The sequence below is a fragment of the Pelmatolapia mariae genome, linkage group LG10_11 (assembly GCF_036321145.2).
Source record: "Pelmatolapia mariae isolate MD_Pm_ZW linkage group LG10_11, Pm_UMD_F_2, whole genome shotgun sequence".
NCBI lineage: Eukaryota > Metazoa > Chordata > Actinopteri > Cichliformes > Cichlidae > Pelmatolapia > Pelmatolapia mariae.
Window position 1 is genome coordinate 37,911,547 of NC_086236.1, and position 21,298 is coordinate 37,932,844.

General features: G+C 39.1%; 1 long non-coding RNA gene and 1 pseudogene across 1 annotated transcript; one reads left to right on the forward strand and one right to left on the reverse strand.

Annotated features, from left to right (window-relative positions):
- The window catches only part of LOC134637767 (CXADR-like membrane protein), a 110,440-nt pseudogene that overhangs the window by 60,037 nt on the left and 29,105 nt on the right, over positions 1–21,298 (forward strand).
- LOC134636525 (uncharacterized) lies at positions 1,751–6,596 on the reverse strand. The gene is made up of 3 exons (XR_010573861.1): positions 6,464–6,596; positions 3,887–4,896; positions 1,751–3,214 (listed from the first exon to the last, which is right to left on the reverse strand). It is a non-coding gene; the product is annotated as an uncharacterized LOC134636525 (long non-coding RNA).

The window sequence follows — 21,298 nt, forward strand, 5'->3', positions numbered from 1 at the left end:
TCCACTTGTCTTTGCACTAGGATGACGTTGGAGTAAATGTGCAGTCATATTCATTGTGTTCCCACTAGTGCTGTCAGCATTAATCTCGTTAAAATGACGTTAACGCCACAACACGGCAAATCTCCGTTAACGAGCTACCGCGGATCGCCCCGTGCGTGGGGCTGGACAGCGTCAACACGTTAACGAGCAAACTGCGCTAACGCAGTAGTTCCCACCCATGTAATTGAGCATTGCGTGGCACATCCGACATACTGTTTTACTTTTGTCCATGACGCGCTTACCTTCAGGGTCATACTTCACATGAAGACCAAAATAGTTCCAAAGGCCATATCTGAATGAGGGTGGGGGAGGTTCAATTTGCTTTGTTGCAACGAGCTTAGCTTCTGTGCTAGCTTGCGCTGCGCTCAGTGGATCTGCGCTCGACAGTGCAGCCTAGTCGGAGTAGTCGAACGCAGATCCACTGAGCTCTCAACACAGACAGCATCGTCAGAAGAAAAGTTGATAAAATAAATTAAAAATTTTGTATTGTTCGATACACATGCGTACCGAACCGAAAGCACTGTATCGAACGGTTCAATAGCGATACAAGTATCGTTGCACCCCTAGTATTTATGTGGAATTTCAAGATATGACAGAGTGTACAAGAAGACCAGTCGGACCCACGTGTGGGAATGTTCTGCAGCTAGCTAAAAGCTATGAAAACTTCCCAGATTTTCGTTCTGAATTTAATGCAGTTCTTGAAAGTAATGTCTGGGTGATGGACATTGTTTAGACTCTCACAGCACTGCGCTACATTTGAACTGCACATGCACACTAGAGCATAACTGTAAAGAGATGTTAGGAATATGTATTTTTATGTATTTTGAACTTATACAATATACTTTTTTTAATTAGAGAGAAGTTTCTCATCTCTGTTAGAAGTCCAGTTTTGGCTAATATTTCAGTTTCTTTTATCTTTTTGAGTTTTACATGATACAGTCACAAAACAAAACGAACGGGTACACTGTTTACTACCATATCCGAGCTGTCTTCACCAAATCCAAGCTTTCCAGCTGTAAGACAGAAACCTTCAGCAAAAGCATGAAGAAAGAATACTAAAGATCTATAAACTATAATTAAACTGCTCTTAAACTTTCTTTAATGCACCATGTGTGGTGTGAGAGTTCAGCACAGTCAAATACTTTTGTAAGTAATTAGTAGTAAGACTAATTCATTCAGATGGTATTTTCTTATTAGGTCAGGGCTAAAACTTTTGTAATGCCAAATTGTCATGTTCTCAGATATAGTATTAATCTTAACACCTGAAAAAATGTCTTGTTACTGCCAGAAATTATGCATTTTTATTTGTATGCATGTATGTTCTCAACCATTGACACTTGTTTTTATTTCTATACCATAGATGACACTGAAGGAATATGTGATACCACAATAGCCAGTGTTCATGATCTTTACAGTAAGTCACTGATGTATACTGATGCATAACAAGACTGTATAAGATCTATAAGTTTGTTTTAAAAGTTGAGTCATTCTTGTTACAGGGCAGCTTATACGGTTATGAGTTTTAGCCATGTTATTGGCATTGGCAAGAACAGGTTTCTTGTAAACTTTTTCCAATAAAATGTTACTGTACACAGTACATTTGTATTGTTGTTTTGAATATGTTCATCAAGCTCCTTATCTATTTGAACATGCCAGAATTCAAGAGACTGCCACACATGAGCTCAGTAACATGGAAGAATACCATTTATTTTTAATTTCAAACATTTCATAAAGATACACAAATATAAATGTAAAACATGTTGCACTTAATGGGACAATAACTTGGTTCCACTTGCAGGAACTGTTTTGTTGCATTGTTGCTGGGATACTACAAATAAAAGTCAAAATATTTTTGGTATGTTTCTTATAATTTTAGGATTCATATCATAAAGGAGCCTTGTATACGACAGCTTACACTGCATCAGTATAGCAATGACTCATGGTCATTTTACATGAAAACCAGCTAAAATATCTTACAACTAACAGAAGTGAAATACAATAATAATTAGGTGATGGATCTTCATATGTGTAAATGATTATAATAGCTTTGCTTTAATATAATTGCACTAAAAGCTCCCCAAAAGGCATAACGACTTGAAATATTAACAATGATACGTTTATAGAAACGTTCTGTTGTCAAGACCTAGAAATGTTAATGCTACTATGGTTTGCTGAAACATACCACAGATAACCTGGGCACCTAGCATATCACATGCTGGTGCCTTGGTTTCCAGCCATGAATATTAAGAGTAAAGGTTGATACAGAAAACAATGAACAGAGAGCTGGTCAGTTTATATTTTATATACTATGCACATGTCTGGCAACAAAACACAGAAATTTATATTGCAATTTACTGGTAGGCAGGTTTACACCACTTATGATTCAATCAAAAATATAACATTTGTAAATGCAGTTTAATGTATGGCCTTTTAAGGATTGACATGTGTTTCATAACTGATTGATAATATCACAATATTCAGCTTTTTCAAGCAATATATAAACATTTCTGTTTAATGGTAGTGTGAATGTAGAAAAACAATCAAACTTGGGGGGAAAAAGATACCAACCAAACTGTATTTATTACTATGATCAACATAAAATGATACTAGTTGGTGCTGACCTCCTATCAGCACTCTGAATTTACATTACAGTAGTAATAAACAGAAATATTCTCACAGAATGACCTGAAAAATGGCATGTTCGGTCACACCTAAAAGATGTCTTTCATTTAATGCAGTGCAGAAATACCTGCATAAAAGGTACCTGTAAGACATGGCACCTACTATCAAATCACGTTATCAAGATAAAGAGAAATATTTTATATTTATTTGTACATTTACACACTGAAGTTTCTTAAATACTTTGCAGTATTTCTTCTCTTAACCTAATATACAGATCCGCAGCACCAAGTGGATCTCCTGGGGCATCCCATTCATTTTCTACCATAAGCAGACAACACAGTTCAAAGACTGTTTCATCACAGGGGTATTGACCTTTTGGGCTACACTTTTCCATACACAAAGTGATATCCTCCATAGAAATAGGTTTCAGTCTATCCTCAGCACTGTGCAGCTCTGGAAATGAGTACATTACTACTGGTCGACCCGATGCTGCACTACCACTTGGCCGGATTTTGTGCGAGTTCCATGTGTTCACAACTTCATCAAGTTCATCCTACATGAAAAACAGCACAATATAAGTATATGAAACAGACCATGTACCAGTAGATTTAGCCAAAGTTCAGGCTTATTAACTCATTAATCAACAGACATAGAAAGTGACCTCTAATTAATGTAAAACCAAGCAGCAACAACAAAATAGCACTGTCACTAAACAGCACATGGACACAGAATGGTGCTACATGATTCTACTGTTGAATAGATAGCCCAACACTTTATACTCAGTGTGCTATGATTCTACAATATATTTTCAATAGAGAATTAACCAAATGATAAGATTGCTTTCTGAAACCGTGCCCAAAAGACAACTAGGTAACAGACTCCATAGTAATTAAAACCATGTGGCAATAAAAAAAAATATAATGCTCCATGCACCTGTGCTGAGAAAGGTGCAGTTACTTCCACTGATAACATTAGTACAATTCCATCAAAGTATTAAAATGGAATCCCAAAAAGTTGATTCTGTTCATCTGGATGTAGCGTTTTCATGTGAGAAATGTTTTGTCAAAAATCATTCCTTACCTGGCTGATTGAGTATGCATCAAGACATATTAAAATGGAAATAAAATTCATATTTAATTTAAAGAAAAAAAAAAATGTTCTAACCATATTTATATTTTCTATTTATGCAGCTAAGACATTACATAGCATGAGCACATGCTTTTACCTGAATAAGATTGAGAAAGCATAATTGGATAAGACTTTTGTCCAAAAAATCCTCTGTGAAGTGGCCATCATCCTGAAAAGTTTGAAATAAGTTCATCCAAAATTGTGCACTCTGTTTGCGTAGGGTAGCCCACCATCCTTCTATACGTTGGTTGGCCGTACTTCTTCCATAAAGGAAACTTTTCTCACCTGCAAAACTGTCTGTGTGGTTTCTCCGTAAAAACATCGGCATTTGTTCGACACAACCATTTTCTGTACCTCGGTCAGCACGTAATCTCTCTGGACATCCATTGATGCATGAAACTGTTTTCAGAAAATAACTTGCAATCAATTTAGGGTCATTGTTTGTGGTATAAGCCTCCATCCATAAAACATAGCGGCTAAAACCATCTATGCAGCCACTGATAGCAATACCACATGGTTTCAACTTGTCATAGCCATCCATGTGCCAGAGAGCATTTGGCCCTCTGCAGCTGTACTGACGTCTTCTCAACCGTCGAGCTCGTCTCAGTTCCACACCTTGAGGGTCAACCAATTTGATTATGCATCTTACAGTATCTTGTGACACCACAAATCCATGCTGAATTGCACGAAGATGAAGCCAACGATAACCTTGCATCTGTCCATTTGTCATGATCTCTTGTTGGACAAAGGCTAGCACTTCCTCCAAGTTTGATTGATTCTTCCTTCTAAAAAGCCCAAGTCTTTTACAAATTCTCTTTAGAGTTCGAACACTTATAATTGTCTGATGACTATGTGCTAAAATTGAAAGTATTTCTTTGTTACTGAAAGAAAGTCTGAAATACAGTCTTATTAAGTCATCCAAATCTGACATGTCAGCCACTGTTTCTCTCACTTTGAGAGGTGAACTTTTTGCAGAAGTCCTAGTTTTCTTTTTGACAGTGGTTGCTTGCTTTTGCAGAAATTGAAGAGGGCAATTTGGTCTCCGTACGAGGGAATGTAGTTCGCCAAAGTTGCGTCATCCATCAGTGCTATGACGTCACAGTCAATCTGCACACAAGAAGAAAGAAAAGACAGTCAATTTCTGCAACATTTAAACTGCAAAGCAATATTACGGTTAAGCCTCTTAGGTCACCGCTAATGCCAGTAGAAGAGTATTGACTGTAGTTATCAGAAAAGCTATCTATTTTATGCAGGGCGAAACACAATGATGAAAGAAGCAAACTAAGGCATAGCCTTTCAGTAAATAGTAAATCCTCTTCTGTATTTAAAAAAAGGCAGGACTTGATTGGTTATGATGTAGGTAGTACATCTTCTAAGGATGTTCTACGACACTGTGGTGGCGTCTGCTGTTTTTTTTGTTGTGGTCTGCTGGAGTGGTGGAATGGCAGAGAGGGACAGGGGGAAACTTAACAAACTGGTCGGGAGGGCCAGCTTTAGCGGTCCGCTAAAGTCCACTGAGCAGACTGGGGAGGAGAGGATGTTGTCTTAGCTAACATCCACCATGGACAACACCTCCACGCCCTCTGCATGAGACTGTACGAGCACTGAGCAGCTCGATCAGCAGTAGACTTTTGTGTACACGCTTGTGTACATATCTCTGTACATTTTTATCTGTACATATGAATGTTACGCAGAGTCATAAATACACAGTCCATTTAGTCATTTAAGCAAAGGTATTACACATAGAACACAAAGTAACATTGTAAATCACTCTTTGGCACAACATGGCACAATATTTTTGTGTTTATGCGAACAATATGCCTGATTTGCGACTTTCTGCACTTCTATTGGTTGTGCGAACAAACGTCACGTCACTCCGAGGTCAAAGTTCAATGCGGCAGCGCTCCTCAGCCAGCACTTTTTATTTTATTGTTCTATTAAAAAAAATCAAATACTGTATTAAGTTTATTTTTTACCGGTAGTGAACTGTAGTGTAGCCTACCATTTCCACACGTAGGCGTTAAGTGCACTGGGCAGCTCAGAGTATAAGATATGATTTCCTTCTTGAGCTGACATACATTACACAGTGCAGGAGAACGATGATGTCATTCTGACATTATAAACAGTTAACAGTTTGCTCACTTCTTCCGACACTGTGCCACTAACGTATACACAGTTACACGCACAACATTAGTTTGTGTTAGCTAACATGTTGTGAGGGGATCGTCAGTCGGCCACCGTCAGAACAACAACCGGGGCAGTGTCGGTAGCTGTGTATGAACGCCACCTATTTTTCTGAGTGAAATATCCGCATAAACATTCATTACAGTTTCTCTCCTCCGCTGTACTAAGTGTAACTTACTTGTACACATCAAATATATCAGTGATATTGGCAGGCGGCTAGCATCTGTAACACAGCTCCGCTTAACTGCCTTGAAAAACTATGAAATAGTAGAACAATAAAATAAAATGCAACGAACCCATCTGGGATGATCCTGCGGTCAACAACAGTTAAAACGTCAATTCACCTAGTATACTGTAACATCGTCAAACACGTTCATTCCTATATAACATTATAAGCTAACAAGCATGCTAACAGCTAACCGTAACTGTACCGTAACTGTTTTCCTGTAAAAATAAGAGACACCAAACTATCTCTCTTTTTTTTACTCACCTTCTGCTCTTCCATTAATGAAATAGCATCTTCGGGGACCCCTCGGCCACGCAGAAAATCACTTATATCCACCATATTTAGTGAATTAGTTCTCCACCTGCACAACTGGACACATCGCGGTCACTGAAGCTGGAAGCAGTGTTGCCAACTCCTCAGTAAGGAAAATCGCTATTGGTTGTCCTAAAAGTCGCTAGAAGTCGCTAAATGACGTCATCACTTAATTTGCATAATTGGTCATGCTAATATAATTGCAACCTATGTTGTTGGAGAGAGAAATAACATCGTGGAAGAGACATAAAGTGAGTAAAAAACGTCCTAAATGCATTTAGAGTTTATTTAGAACTACAAATTACATTTCTTTTAGCAATTATTGTTTTTTTTAATGTCACAATTCCAACCCTGCTCCTTTACCCGGGCTTGGACCGGCAAAAGTGACCCGAAATAGGCACTCTGGTGGAGTTACTTTGTGTGTGTGTGTTTATAAGTAGTTTTAAACCTTGTGATCCACAAAACAGCATAAGAGTAAAAGAGTAAAAGAAGAACTGACTGCGTTACAGCACCCGCTGCTTGTTGAGAGTAAAAGCGATATGCGCTTTCACGTCTTTTTTAGCGACTTTAGAAAAAAAGTCGCTAGGGGGTCTGAAAACTCGCTAAATATAGCGACAAAGTCGCTAAGTTGGTAACACTGGCTGGAAGCCTGCAGGTGCCCACCTCAGAATTCTGAGATTAAAGTCAGAATTCTGACTTTAATCTCAGAATTCTTTTTTTTTTTCTCCCCATGGCCCTAATCCTCTTCCGTATTGACTAGCCAATTATAAGTTTTGAACAAATCATTATAATTTGACCAGTTTCTAATGACATAAGTTTTAAAATATCTATCTAATGTAAGTCAAAAACTACACTGCTAAAGCATTTATTTTCTTTGAATAGACACTCCTGTTCATTTTCAGATTTTACAATAAGGACTAAGAACAAAAAGTATGCAAGCTGGCTAAATTGTTACACTTTTAAATGTCTATATCTTCAAATCACATTTCTGTCTAGGATTCATGAATGTTTATTATTTATTATATTTATGTTGATATCTGATGCAGTGAACAATGATCTTGAAGAAGCCTGTATCTCTACAGTTCTGCTGGGTGTGCTAATGACATGTGCCCAGACAGTGATGAAGAGGGTTGTTGGAGACAATGCCACGCTGCCCTGCCACCATCACTTCTGGGTTGGTGATCATCCCACTCTGGACATTGAGTGGCTGCTCCTCAAGCCAACCAACAGGCAGAGAGTGGTATGTGTCTCTCAATGCATGAGGTTCACTGCCCATTTTGGATAGACAACAACAAACCCACTGTTACCTGTTCTCTTCCATAGTCTCATAGTCATTTTTAAACTATTATTTTAGTAAAATATTATTTTTATTAATATTTTTTTTAATTATTATTTTAATATTTAAGTTACTTTTAATTTTTTCAGTTGCACAGGTTTTCTAGGCATCGTGAAAAGTTTCACACAAAGCTTGTATGAGTTAAGTTGTAGTTATAGTAGTTTTCCTATATAAAACTATTTTAGCGATTTTGTAGTACATAAAAAAACTACAAAAGAGTGCACACCTTTTGCAAATGGAAAACAGCATTTATCCATAGCTGTTGCAATTAATGTATTTTGCATCGCCTTGTTAAATGCACAGACAGAAAATAAAGAGCATTTCAAAGATCTGTTCATAGCCAACAGCTCACTGTTCTATGATGCAAATTCTGCAATCAAACACATTAAAACCTGATATTTTTCCAGAACCTTCCTCATCCTCACCAACATTTAAAAGGATTTCTTCCTCTCCACATGGTCTACCTGTCCACTACATTTCATGAAATTCAGTATGGTAGTTTTTATATAACCCTACTCCAGGCAATCAAACAAACAAGCAAAGAAATGGCAACATTGGGTCCTTGACATTGGTAGTATGCAAAGGCTCAACAAAGCAATGTTTTATCAGCATCCGTCCATTTTTAAATAATTATTTTTTCAAATAATTAAAACATACATATTAAAATTCTTAAGCACATATAGTTTGACTCTCTCCGATATATTTGCTCATTGTTGTAGATAAACTGGACATTGTTGTTCCTCTATATATGCATTATCTCGCATGACATGTTACAAAACCACTACCATTACTACCCACCTGTTTCACTTCCTCCTACCAGGTGATTACCTACTTTTCTGGAAGAGTTTTTGACCCCAATGAAGGAGAACGCAGTCGTGTAGCTTTTGCTGGAGAGTACTTAAAAGGCGACGCATCTCTGCTCATCAGTGACTTGTCACTGACAGACTCAGGAGAGTACAGCTGCAAAGTCAAGACTGGGCCACGGTACCACTGGAGTACCATCAGTCTCACAGTGCTAGGTAAGTAGAAGACAGCCCGTATGGTTCACAGAAACTAGAGATATATAGGTAGAAGATACATAAAGTGCCATGAAATCCATAACCTATGAATTAGAGCAGTCATTCTACAATAGTTTCAAGTTTTATTGTCATATACAGATAAACAGCGTAGCCACATTTACCCGCAATAAAATTCTTTGGCTCGTGCTCCTCAGCTTTACATGAACATATAAAAGTGTGCAGTTATATTAAATAAGAAAATAACAACAACAACAACAACAACAACAACAATAATAATAACAAAATAACAAAATACTTAAGCATTAAATAATAAGAGAATTTAAGACAGTTGTTTGGTATTTACATTTTTTGCAAAAATCTTGTGCAGTGAGGATTTAAAGTGGTTAAAGTGAAAGTGTGTAGAGTCTAGTAGCTATAGTGAGTGTGTAATGATGTGTGCAGAATGTCAGCAGTTCCAAAGCCGGATGGCTTGTGGGTAGAAACTATCCCTGTGTCTGGTAGTGTGGGTCTGGATGCTCCTAAACTGCCTGGACGGACAGCAGGTGTGTGAAAAGTCTGTGGCTGGGATCACAGAGGATCCGCTGCGTCTTCCTCGTGCAGCGCTGTCTATGGAAATCGTGCATGGCTGGCAGTTCAGTCCTGGTGATGCGCTGTCTGATCTCACCACCCTCTGCAAAGCTTTGGTCCTGAGCGTTACAGCTTCCATACCAGGTGGTGATGCAGCCAGTCAGAAGACTCTCAATGGTGCATCGGTATGAGTTTGTTAGTATTCTGGGGTTCATGCCGAATCTTCTCAGGCGCCGCAGGAAGAAGAGCCGCTGTCTTGCTGCTTTTGTGATCACACCAACATGGTGTGACCAGCTCAGATCCTCGCTGATGTTGATGCCCAGGAATCTGAAGCAGCTGACTCTCTCCACCTCTGCTCCTTCGATGTGGATGGGGGTGTGGCCTCCTCTCTGCAGTCTCCTGTAATCCACAATGAGCTCCTTTGTTTTGCTGACGTTAAACAGCAGGTTGTTGTCGCGGCACCATGATGTCAGGGCTCTCACTTCTGCCCTGTATGCCGTCTCATCTCCATCAGAAATGCAGCCGATGATCGTGGTGTCATCTGCAACATATGATGGTGTTGGAGCTGTGTGTTTCTGTACAGTCGTGGGTGAACAGGGTGTACAGCAGGGGGCTGAGCACTCATCCCTCGGGGGCACCTGTGCTGAGTGAGAGTGTGGATAAGGTGTTGCTGCTGATCTGAACCACCTGAGGTCTGTCTGCCAGGAAGTCCGGGATCCAGCTGCACAGGGAGGAGCTGATGTTCAGGTCACTGATCATATCATCCAGACAGGACGAGTCTGGATGGTATGATGGTGTTGAAGGCGGAGCTATAGTTAATGAACAACATATGCACATATGTGTTTTTCTGGTCCAGGTGGGAGAGGGCAATGTGAAGTCCACTTGCTATTGCGTCGTCTGTAGATCTGTTAGGCCTGTAGGCAAACTGGAGTGCTCAGAGCACTTCATAGCAATGGAGGTGAGTGCTACTGTTCGATAGTCATTTAGGCAGCTCACATTAGTTTTCTTTGGGACAGGGATGATGATGATCCTCTTAAAACATTTTGGGACAGCAGCCTGGTCCAGGAGCTTTCCGAGTGTTTATTTTCCTGACGTATTTACACACGATTGCCTGAGAAATCTGAAGAGGGCAGCAGCTGTCCTCTTCCAGCAAAAGCTCTTGAGATAGATGTTTATCAAAGCATGCATAGAAGGTGTTAAGCTTATTAGGGTAGAGAAGCAGTTACCTTCCTCACTCTGCCGCTGTTCAGAAGGCAATATCCTTGGATTCTGCCAAACAAACACAGATTCTCACAAATGCTTGTACAGGACTGTCACGATGCACTCAGGAGTGAGCGACTCTCTCGTACAAATAAGAGAGAGATATTAGATATTGGATGGGGCCGCTTTATGTAAAAGCATATGGTTCTGTGAAAAAATCTAACATTGCCCTATTTACCCATCCTGCAACCCAAGCAGTCCATTTAGAGCTGGTCTGGAATCAGTCAACTGAGACATTTTTGGTAGCATTGAAGAGATTTGTTGCTCTGAGAGGCGTTATCTATTTTGACAATGCTAGAAAATTTAAGAGAGCAGACCAAGACTTAAAAGGACTATAAAAGACCATTAAAGTCCTGCAGTTATTGAAGTTTTTCTCAAAAAGGGGCATCACCTGGAAGGTCATTGCAGAACAAACAGCCTGGTGGGGTGAATATTGGGATCATCTTGTCCAGTTGGTGAAAACCTGTCTCAAGAACGTACTAGGAAGAGCTTCACTCAGCTTTGAAGAAATGTGCACTGTACTAACAGAAGTCAAAGCTACCCTGAACTCTAGACCTCTCACTTTTGTGCACAATGAGGAAAATGAACCACAGCCACTTACATTCCCACCAGGGAATTGGGTGGTATAAGACGGACCAACAAGAAAACAAAATGAATAGGAGCCTAAAGTCCAAAAACAAGAGCATAACCATCTAAAACATAGTTCACTGCTACCCTTGGAGCAGAAACAGGGAATGACCGGGCCCTAGCCACCTTTACCCAGGGAACTAGAACAGGTGTAGAAGAAGGCTGGACCGCAGTCGCCCTTGGGACAGGAACATGCTGAGGTGCCGAATAAGTCTTTACAAAGTCCAACACAGCTGTAGAAAAATGACACACTGACTTAGTGCTTGCTGCCTCAGATTCACTACATGGTTTAATAGTAACTAAACTAGAAAGTTCATTAGACAGCTCTGAAACTCCACTGCTAACCCATCTTGAATTTGCCTCAGATAAAAGAGTTCACAGTCTTAACCCCTGCTACTGACACGGAAAGAATTTAGAGTCTTTATGCTGGCAGACTAGGGTTTGAAAGGGTGGCAGTGCTACTCACAGGAGACATAGGCTGTATCCCAATTTAGGGTCTGCAGCCTTACAGTACGCAGCCTTAACGGTCCACAAGGGCCGCGTACTCAAAGACCGCTAAGGCCGGAAGTGCGAGGCTTGTGAAATGGGACGGTCTAGCCTCCGTCGCGCTGCTAACAGCTGGAGATGTTTCATACAGCTTTGTTTGACAGAAATGAAGGAGAAAATCTTTTGTTCATTTGTTTGTTTGTTTCTACATGAGCTTTGATTAGTTGAGTATCTGAGGCTGAGACCACGGGACTGTAAATCATGATTGTTGGGCTTCATTTCTGTATTGAACAATCATTTAAGATTAGTTAGTAAATAACAATTAGCTAATGTTGTTCATGAGACTAAAGTCATCTCACTTTGGTAATGTAAATATAATATGGCCAATATTAAAGTTATTATTTCAATCATTATTAGTTATTACAACAGTGAATGACTCTGTTTCAAATACTGAGCTTCAGTAAAGATTCAAGCTGCATTTATTTATATTTCCTGTCACCTTAAATCTTCACTCAAAGACAAGTTTCTTTGACACTGTATATATAAATGTATTATATATAGGAGACAAATATTGTTCTTTTAATATGTTGGCATTACTAAATTTGTCTCAGTGCTGACTTTAAATATCCATGAAATCATCACATTCTCTGTGAGATTAAGGTCAACTATTGAACGGTGTATATTTTAAAGTAAAGGCCTTAAAAACAAGTTAGTACAAACGCCACTAATGTCACATAACTTTGCCGACATGTGGCCAACAGTAATGTTTTAATGTTCTTTGTTATTAAACATTTGCACATAAATAAGTGACATAATATTCAGTACTTACTTTTAAAAGTTTACTCTTCGGGCGCCCCTCTTCCGCCGTTTTTTTTTTTTCGGCAAAATTATCCACACCCACCGCCGCGCTATGCATTCTGGGATATGTTGGGCCATGAAGTCTACACCGCCACATCCTTAAAATTCAGGGAAATGAAGGACGCATTTGAGGGCCGCATTTTGAGCAGCCTTTGAATTGGGACAGCCTTCGTCGCATCGCTGTGACGTAATTGGCCTTAAAATGCGGCCTTTAAGGCTGCAGACCCTGAATTGGGTCTGTTCGAAGTTGAGACGTGGACCTCTGAGAAGAGGGAGTCTGCGGGACCAAGGCAACATGTCTCTCTGAAGTGCTATGGTGTATCTTGAAGGCCTGAACATGAAGATGAAACCTGGCGAGGATACGTGGATACCTGGAAGCATGTAACCTTGGAAACATGGCATGAACATAACCTGACAACGAATAACAGGAAACTCACACACTGAATACACAGAGAGGAGACACATGGGGAACACAGCTGATACAAATGAACATGATGCCACAGGGGAAGCAAAACTAAACACATTGGACATAAAACACAAGACTATCAAAATAAAACAGGAAACATAAACATGAAGACCAAAGACACACGGGGAGGTGAACGTAAACAGTTTCTGCCACTAGAGCGGCCGATATAAGACAAAGTCATTTGATTCCACAGGCAGGCAAGAGGTGAGACAAGCACATAAGCTCAAGGAATAAATTATAGCATCTCTGCTGGGGACAGGAAGAGACTGAACAGGCTGATCCGAAGGGCCAGCTCTGTTCTAGGATGCCCTCTGGACCCAGTGGAGGTGGTGAGTGACAGGAGAATGGTGGCTAAGCTGTCATCCCTGCTGGACAACATCTCCCACCCCATGCATGAGACTGTGACAGCACTAAGCAGCTCCTTCAGTGGGAGACTGCGGCACCCACGGTGTGGGACGGAGAGATTTCGCAGGTCTTTCCTCCCCACTGCTGTCAGACTCCACAACAAAGACTTTAACTGATCAAACACACACATCCACAAATGTGCAATAACACAAATGTGCAATACTCTTTCTGGCACCGTTGTATTTTTCACTCTGTTGTATATAGCATTTGTATTCTATTTTTATCCTATTGTATATTTTATTCTATTTTATTCTACTGTATATAGTATTCTATTTTTATTCTATTCTGTACAGTTGTGTACTGTATTTATTCTTATTTTATTTTATTCTAATTGTGTATCTAATTTTGCACTGTCCACTTCCTGCTGTGACAAAACAAATTTCCCACGTGTGGGACTAATAAAGGTCATCTTATCTTATCTTATCTTATAATGAATGCAAACTACAAAACTCAAATATATCAGAATATGATACCAGACTAAACTGTTTTTAAACAGTAACTAAATCATCATGATACCAAGAGAATATACAGTTAGCTCAGGATGCTGAGTGAAAAGAATCCTGTCAATTGTCATTAGAAGACAGCATTTTCCAGGATCCTTTGCAGTAAAAAAAAATGAGGGAAGGTACTTATCTCTTGCTAGAGAGAAAAATTTTTCGGGAAGCCATTATAATTTGTGCTCTTCTGTTGTTCAGTATTTCATGTTGTCCACCATTTTAAAGTCTCATATAAAGTCTATCGTCTGTATTACTGATATCCTGTCTGTTTTCTTGGCTAAGTGGATTTGCTACATCAGGGATATTTCAATCAGCTTTGCAGTCTTTGGGACCAGCGGCAAAAAAGTGGTCTGGTAACTCAAAGTGAGACCCAAGATTTCCCAGAATTCAAAAAGTTAAAGTTAAACAAATTTGACCTTGACCTTAAAGAGCCTGGTTTGAGTGAAAAAGCCAGGAGAGAGCATGGTGGAATACCTGAGAGAGGTCTGGCCTTTGCTGAAGAGCTTGTCGTGACACCTGGTCCCTTCTGGCTGCCTCTACATCACAGCTAAGAGAAAGTAAAAGGTTTTAATACCCAGCCAGAGTCCTAAAAGAGGGATTTTCTCTATTTCCTAATTATAAAGCATTTTTATTGTTAATCATGGATAAATCAAAATACAGGTTTGATCAGTATATAAAGGAAAAATATAGTTTAAGTAGTGAAAATGATTGTTTTAATGTCTGAGTTGTGTGTGTGTGTATGTGCACATGAGCCAGCCTCAACCTTGTGTGTGTCTGGAGGAATGCAGGAAGATAAGAACTGTGTTGCCAACTCATCATAGATATAATCCTGAAGAACCATAGCATTAGGTTTTTTAAGTGTAAAACACAAAACCATGATTTATATGTGGTTGTACTGATGGTTAACACAGTTGCATATTCACTTAAAACTAATATAATACAACATATGTATTAATGCAATGCAAATATATAAGGATTAGCCACAGAAAAAATGATCTTTTTCCGTGGCTAATTCTAAATACAGGTCCTCTTCTACTTCTCTTGAATATGGTGTGCCACAGGGCTCTGTTTTGGGGCCTTTATTGTTTTTGCTGTACATACTCCCTCTTCAGCACTTATTGAGCACTTTTAAAGATATTTCTTATCACTGCTATGCAGATCATATTCAGTTGTATATCTTCTCTAAGCCCCAAGATGTTTCCAAACTACTGATTTTGCATAGGTGCTTAGATTCCATTAGGGGATGGATGGCTGATAACTTTCTTCAGCTAAATGAGGAGAAAACTGAAGTCCATGTTTGTGCTCCCAAAAAACTGGTACCTATGGTTATGGAAAACATAGGCCCTCTCGCTACATTTGCCAAACCTTCTATCAGGAACCTTGGTGTAACTTTTGACTCAGCTCTGACTTTGGACACTCATGCTAATTTATTGGTTCGCTCCTGTTTTTATCATTTAAAAAATATTGCTAAGGTGAGTCCTATTGTTTCACGCTCAGAACTAGAAATGGTCATCCATGCATTTGTGTCATCTCGTTTGGATTATTGTAATTCTTTGTTTACTTGTTTATGTAAAGCGTCTGTGGATCGTCTCCAAGTTGTTCAGAACGCTGCTGCAAAGCTTCTGACCAAATCTTCTAAATACTCCCACGTTACACCCCTGCTGATCCAGTTGCACTGGCTCCCCATAAAATTAAGAATCCACTTCAAGATTTTGACTTTGACATTCAGGGCTCTGCATGGACAAGCACCAACGTATATCAGAGATCTTTTAAATCAGTACATCCCCAGCAGGTCCCTGAGGTCATGTGATGAGGGCTTGCTGGTCGTCCAACATACGAGGCTGAAAACGAAAGACGATAGAGCGTTTGTAACTGTGGCCCCCAGACTCTGGAACTCCCTTCCTTTGAGCCCGAGATCTGTGGACTCAGTGGTTTCATTTAAAAAACAGCTAAAAACCCATCTTTTTAAACTTGCTTTTGGTTGATTTCTGTTTTTAGTGCTGTGAAGCACTTTGTGATTTTTGTCTTGAAAGGTGGCATACAAATACAATTTTACTTTGCTTTACTTTAAGGGTTAATCATTCTTAGTTGCTTAATACTGGCATGCTGAATATCAATAAAATAAAATAAATATGTTTAAGTTAACCAGTAAAATGAATCAGAAAATACAATAACAGTGATTCTAATAACAGGCTTCACTGAGAACCTGCACAGAGTCTGCCCTTGGGGTGTGTGTGTGTGTGTGCGCGTGTGTGCGTGTGTGTGTGTGTGTGTGTGCAGGAAGTGAATTATATCCATATGTAGTTAAATGTTTAAATTTAAATGATTTCTTTATGTTAAGAATAACAAAGAAAATGTAATGAGGTGATTTTAAAGTGTAAAAGTTTAAGCTTTGTTTTAAATTGTCATGGTCCTGAGTCTGTCGACTCAGTGTTTTGTGTTTCTTTATGCTTTTGTTTATTCTGATTAGGTATTCCATTATTATTCGCTATTTTGTTAGGTTTCTGTTCTGTGCCTGTCCTGGTCCCTCCTTCCGTGTTCCCCCTGTCTGTCCATGATGTCATTATGTCTGCTTATGAGTCTGCGTCTGTTAAGTTCTGTGTCTCGTCTGGGTCTCTGTCTGTCGTGTGCTTCCTGTTTTATTTTGTTATTGCGTTCAGCTTTGTGCTCTCCCTGTCTCGTCAGTGTAATCAGCGTCAGCCGTGTCTCCCAGCTGCTTCACCTCTTGTATTTAGTGTCTGCGTCTTCCCCTACTCGTTGTCATGTCGTACCCTCACGTTAACTGTGTGTTCCGTCTGCTAGCCTGCCTGTCTGCTTAGTTTGTTTTTGTATTCTTAGTTTAGTTAAGTTTATGTTCTATTACTGCCCAGCAATAAAGCTGAGTGTTTTGAGTTTACGTCTGCCTCCGAGTCCTGCATTTTGGGTCCTTCCTCCCTGCCTGCCTGCACACAGCCATGACATAAATCATGTAAGTCAGATAGAGAGAAAGAGACAGATAAGGTGTTTAAACATCAACAGCTAGACTGTCCAAAATGCAAAATGTGACGTCCAGTAGGGAAATGGGGGAGAAAGGGTGAGCAGATGTAAAGGAGATTTTGGGTTCTTCCCTTTTGTCTTCTGTGAGATGAGCAGTTCAGACGATTCCAGCAGATGGAGTCCAACTGTGAACCTATGAATTCATTTTTGAATTTCTGGATTTTCATCTGCTCATTTTTGCTGTTTTTGCAAAGTATTTTGATTTGCATTATACTTCCACTAAATGCCCATCTGCTTTTCTGTTGGGTGAACAAAATCAGCATTAGCTCAGAGTAGGTTGTTAGATAAGCATAGTTAAAGTATTTGATAATTGTTTTTTGATGTTTTTATTATTTCATTTTGCTTTTGCTTTGCTCCTGTTAAATCGCTTTAACAAAGTCTAAATGGTGGACATATACCTTTACTGTTTCACAAAAGGTTAAAAAGTCTGAGGATTATTCTTTATTGGTGCAAATAGCTCTTACAGGTTATCCTAGCTATATTAGAAATTTATATTTCCGTGGAGCCTCCTGTCCAGGCTACTAAAATCATCCCAGAAATAACAATTACCATGATCAATAGAGGAGCTACCGTTAATATTCCTGCATTTATTCACGTGTTCAGTGTTGACTGGAAACTCCTCTTTATTCCATAATCTAACTTGTCAAAAATGAGCAGAGAAAAGCCAAAACCAATTTGCAGGTTTACAGTTTGGGCAGCAGTTGATCCCTCTGGCACCTGAAAGGAAAGAACCCTCTGTCTTTTCAACTTTCATACCTGGACACCCCCCCCCCTCTCTCTCTTTCTGGATGTCGCATCTTCTGAAATGACATCTGGTCTCACCCACTGTGACATCCAATCAGCTGATGTCCTTATCATCCTCTCTCATTCTACCTGACTGTTCCACATACATGATTTTAAAAAAAGTTTAAACTTTAAAATCACTTCATTACATTATATACCTTATTTCTAATACTGTAAACAGAGAAAATTCCATTATGTATGAACATTCAGTCACATATGAAAATACTTTAATTTAGTTTATGCTATTTTACTTTAACTAGATCTATCGTTAGCTCATTCTAATATGAAAATGTATTTCTTCAAAATCCCTTTTTGATTTAAATACATTTAAATACTTTCTCTCACCTTTTCTCTTCAAAACTCTGTGCTTGCTAATCACACAACACAATATAATTACTTTCATTAAATCACACATTTTAAAAGTCAGACGTTCTTTTAGATAAGTGGCTCCTTGGTGTCATTCGCTCACTTGCCCCTCCCATCCTTTCCACGTAAACACATGCACACACGACTTCCAAGGTCATCTTTGGAAAAACAAGCCACTCCATATGAAATCTAAGTGAGAGGCCTCTTATTAGAATCATTACATAGATTATATTTTTTATTGATTATATTCAGATCAAAATTAAGCAGCTAAGCATAATTAACTATCAGCAAAATCATATATGGTTCTCTGTTCAGCTATTACAACACTTAGTACCATTTCTTTTATTCAGAATCACGTGTAATAATGTGTTGTTATCTTTCATATTCCTGCAGCCACACAGACACTAATCTGCCAAGATCGAAGCTGGATCATGTCTGTGTGCACAAAGACAGGGTGGCTGTAGCTCAGGAGGTGGAGCAGGTCATCTACTCATTAGAAGGTTGGTGGTTCAGTCTGCTCCACTGCTGCAGTCTCCGTGCCAAATATCTGTGGGCAAGATACTAATCCCAAGTTGCTTTCTGATGCATCTTTCAGAGTGTGAATGAGTCAGGCATGTTGTATAAAGTGATTTGAGTGTTCAATGAGAGTAGAAAAGTGCTAAATAAGAATCAGGCTATCATTCATTTAGCAAAATATAGACGTTAGAATAATTTCCATTGCTTATCTGATTTCTGGGCAGCACGGTAGTGCAGTGATTAGCACTGTTGGCTAGATTTGTAGTCAAGACCGCCTAAACCGAGACTAAGACAAGACCAAGATCAGAGGGTATCGAGACCAAGACAAGACCGAGACCAAGTCAAGACGAGACCAAGACCGAGACCAAGTCGAGATGAGACCAAGACCAAGACCGAGACAAAAAAGTCTTTAAACTGCAGCCAGATGCTGCTTCGTTTACGGGTGTCAGGCATATTTATGTGTTTTTGCTTTCGCGCAGCCCTCCTCACCGCTGTCTACTGTCTCACTCACTTACTGAGAGGACAGACGCACGCTTGGCCACAATATGGAGGGATTGGAGCATAGCTGAACCACTGTGTGAGAGATGAGCAGCGTAAGGAAATTAAGTGAGGGTAGAAATGACTGAAAGATTAATAGGCTGTGTTTTGAGTTTTGTTCAAAAAAGAATGACTTCATATAGGAAAAAAATATATGTCACATATCCAGGACACCTTTAAACTAGTTTTTTAATTAAGCAGCAAGGCAGAACAAAATCAGGGCTGTATCAAGACACAGGGACTAAACCCAAATTCAACCAGACCCAGAACTGATCCGGAATTAAAACAGGACTACAACAGTTCAAAATCAGGACTACTTAGGACTTCACCAAGACAGAACCAGAATCAGAATTAGATGATAGTAGCACTAAAAATCATCATAGACCTGCACTACACTTATTTTTTAATTCTACCAAAGTACACTATTTAGATTCAGAAAAGTTAATATAATTATTCAGCCTTGTTGTGCAAACAAGCCTGCATAACTTAATAAATATAGAATTTGAAAAGTAACAAATGGTATCTAAAAAGTTACACTAGGTACTGGATACATGTTCTGATGAGTTTTGGCAAACAACCATTTGACTAACGTGTGTCTCACCTGCTCTCTCTCCCTCTCTGTTCTGTCCTCATTCTCCTCTCCCTCTCTGTTCCTCTCTCTCCCTCTCTGTTCCTCTCTCTCCCTCTCTGTTCCTCTCTCTCCCTCTCTGCTCCTCTCTCTCTCTCTCTCTGGTCCTCTCTCTGCCTCTCTGTTCCTCTCTCTCCCTCTCTCTCCCTCTCTGTTCCTCTCTCTCCCTCTTTGTGCTGACAATCAAGCCAAACACCAACATCATCAAATATACAGTTGAAACCAGATATTTACATACTCTTCAGATAAAAACACTTTTTTAATTGTAACAGCAAATCAGACTAAATGTTTATTTATTTAGATTGATAAATATAAAAAACATATTTGTTAAATTTAAGAGTAAAGAGAGAAATTGTCTGTATTTCTTAATTGTAAATGGCCAAATTGTATTGAAAATTGAGCCACACTTATGGAGCTCCACAATTCTGTTCCTGGTGTTTTGGTTGACATCTGTTGATTTTCCCATGTCACTGAAACAGGCTCTGTGTTTTGCCTTATATGCATCCACAGGTGTGCCACCAATTTACTCACATGGACTCTACTAACCTATCAGAAGCTTCTTCAGCTCAGAATGGAATCGTCTGGAGTTTTCTTATTAATTAACAATAAACTTAGTGTATATGTACTCCTAAATTTGATGAAAGTGATAAAAATAGACAGCTCCCTCTTTTTATTCTGACATTTAACTAATTCAAAAGATATTTCAATATTTATTTATCTAAAACAAAACAAGTTTACTCTAAATTGATGTTTAACAGTAAAAAAAAATGTTTTTATGTTTTTTTCCTAAAGTGTAAATATCTGGTTTCAGCTGTGAATACACTGCTGTGTATTGAAATTCCTCTTGTTTTGCATAGAAATATATTGAACAACATACAAAGCATAATATATAAAATAACATCTACCTGAGTTTTTTCTTTGAAAGAAGCCCCTTATGTCCATTGTTGTGTTCATCAGTACACAACTGAAACCAATTTAGAGAGTTTGTTTAGCAGTGGAGGGTAACAACTGAAAATATGAAATAAACACACATGTAAGCTAAGACTCTCTAAAGAAACAGCATTGTTGTTGTTCGGCTTTTCATTTCTCCATTTGTTGATTCACTCGAAGAGCAAGTAACGTAATAATTCCCCTGATACAAAGCAGATCCCCGAGACCATGTGGTGACCAAGAAGCAACAGAAGGTTCTAGGTAACCCTAACTTGGCCTGGGCAAAGAAGCAGAAATATAACCATAGGTTTGAAATTAAAAATGGAAATTGAAATGCCTACAGTACATAGAGCCAGCAACAAACAAGATATTGGACTTGAGGAGTGAAGACAACAGCCTAGGAAATGACAAGGATATTGAAAAAAGCAATTTTTCACCTTTGCCTGATGATTAAGATTATGTGGCAGGCC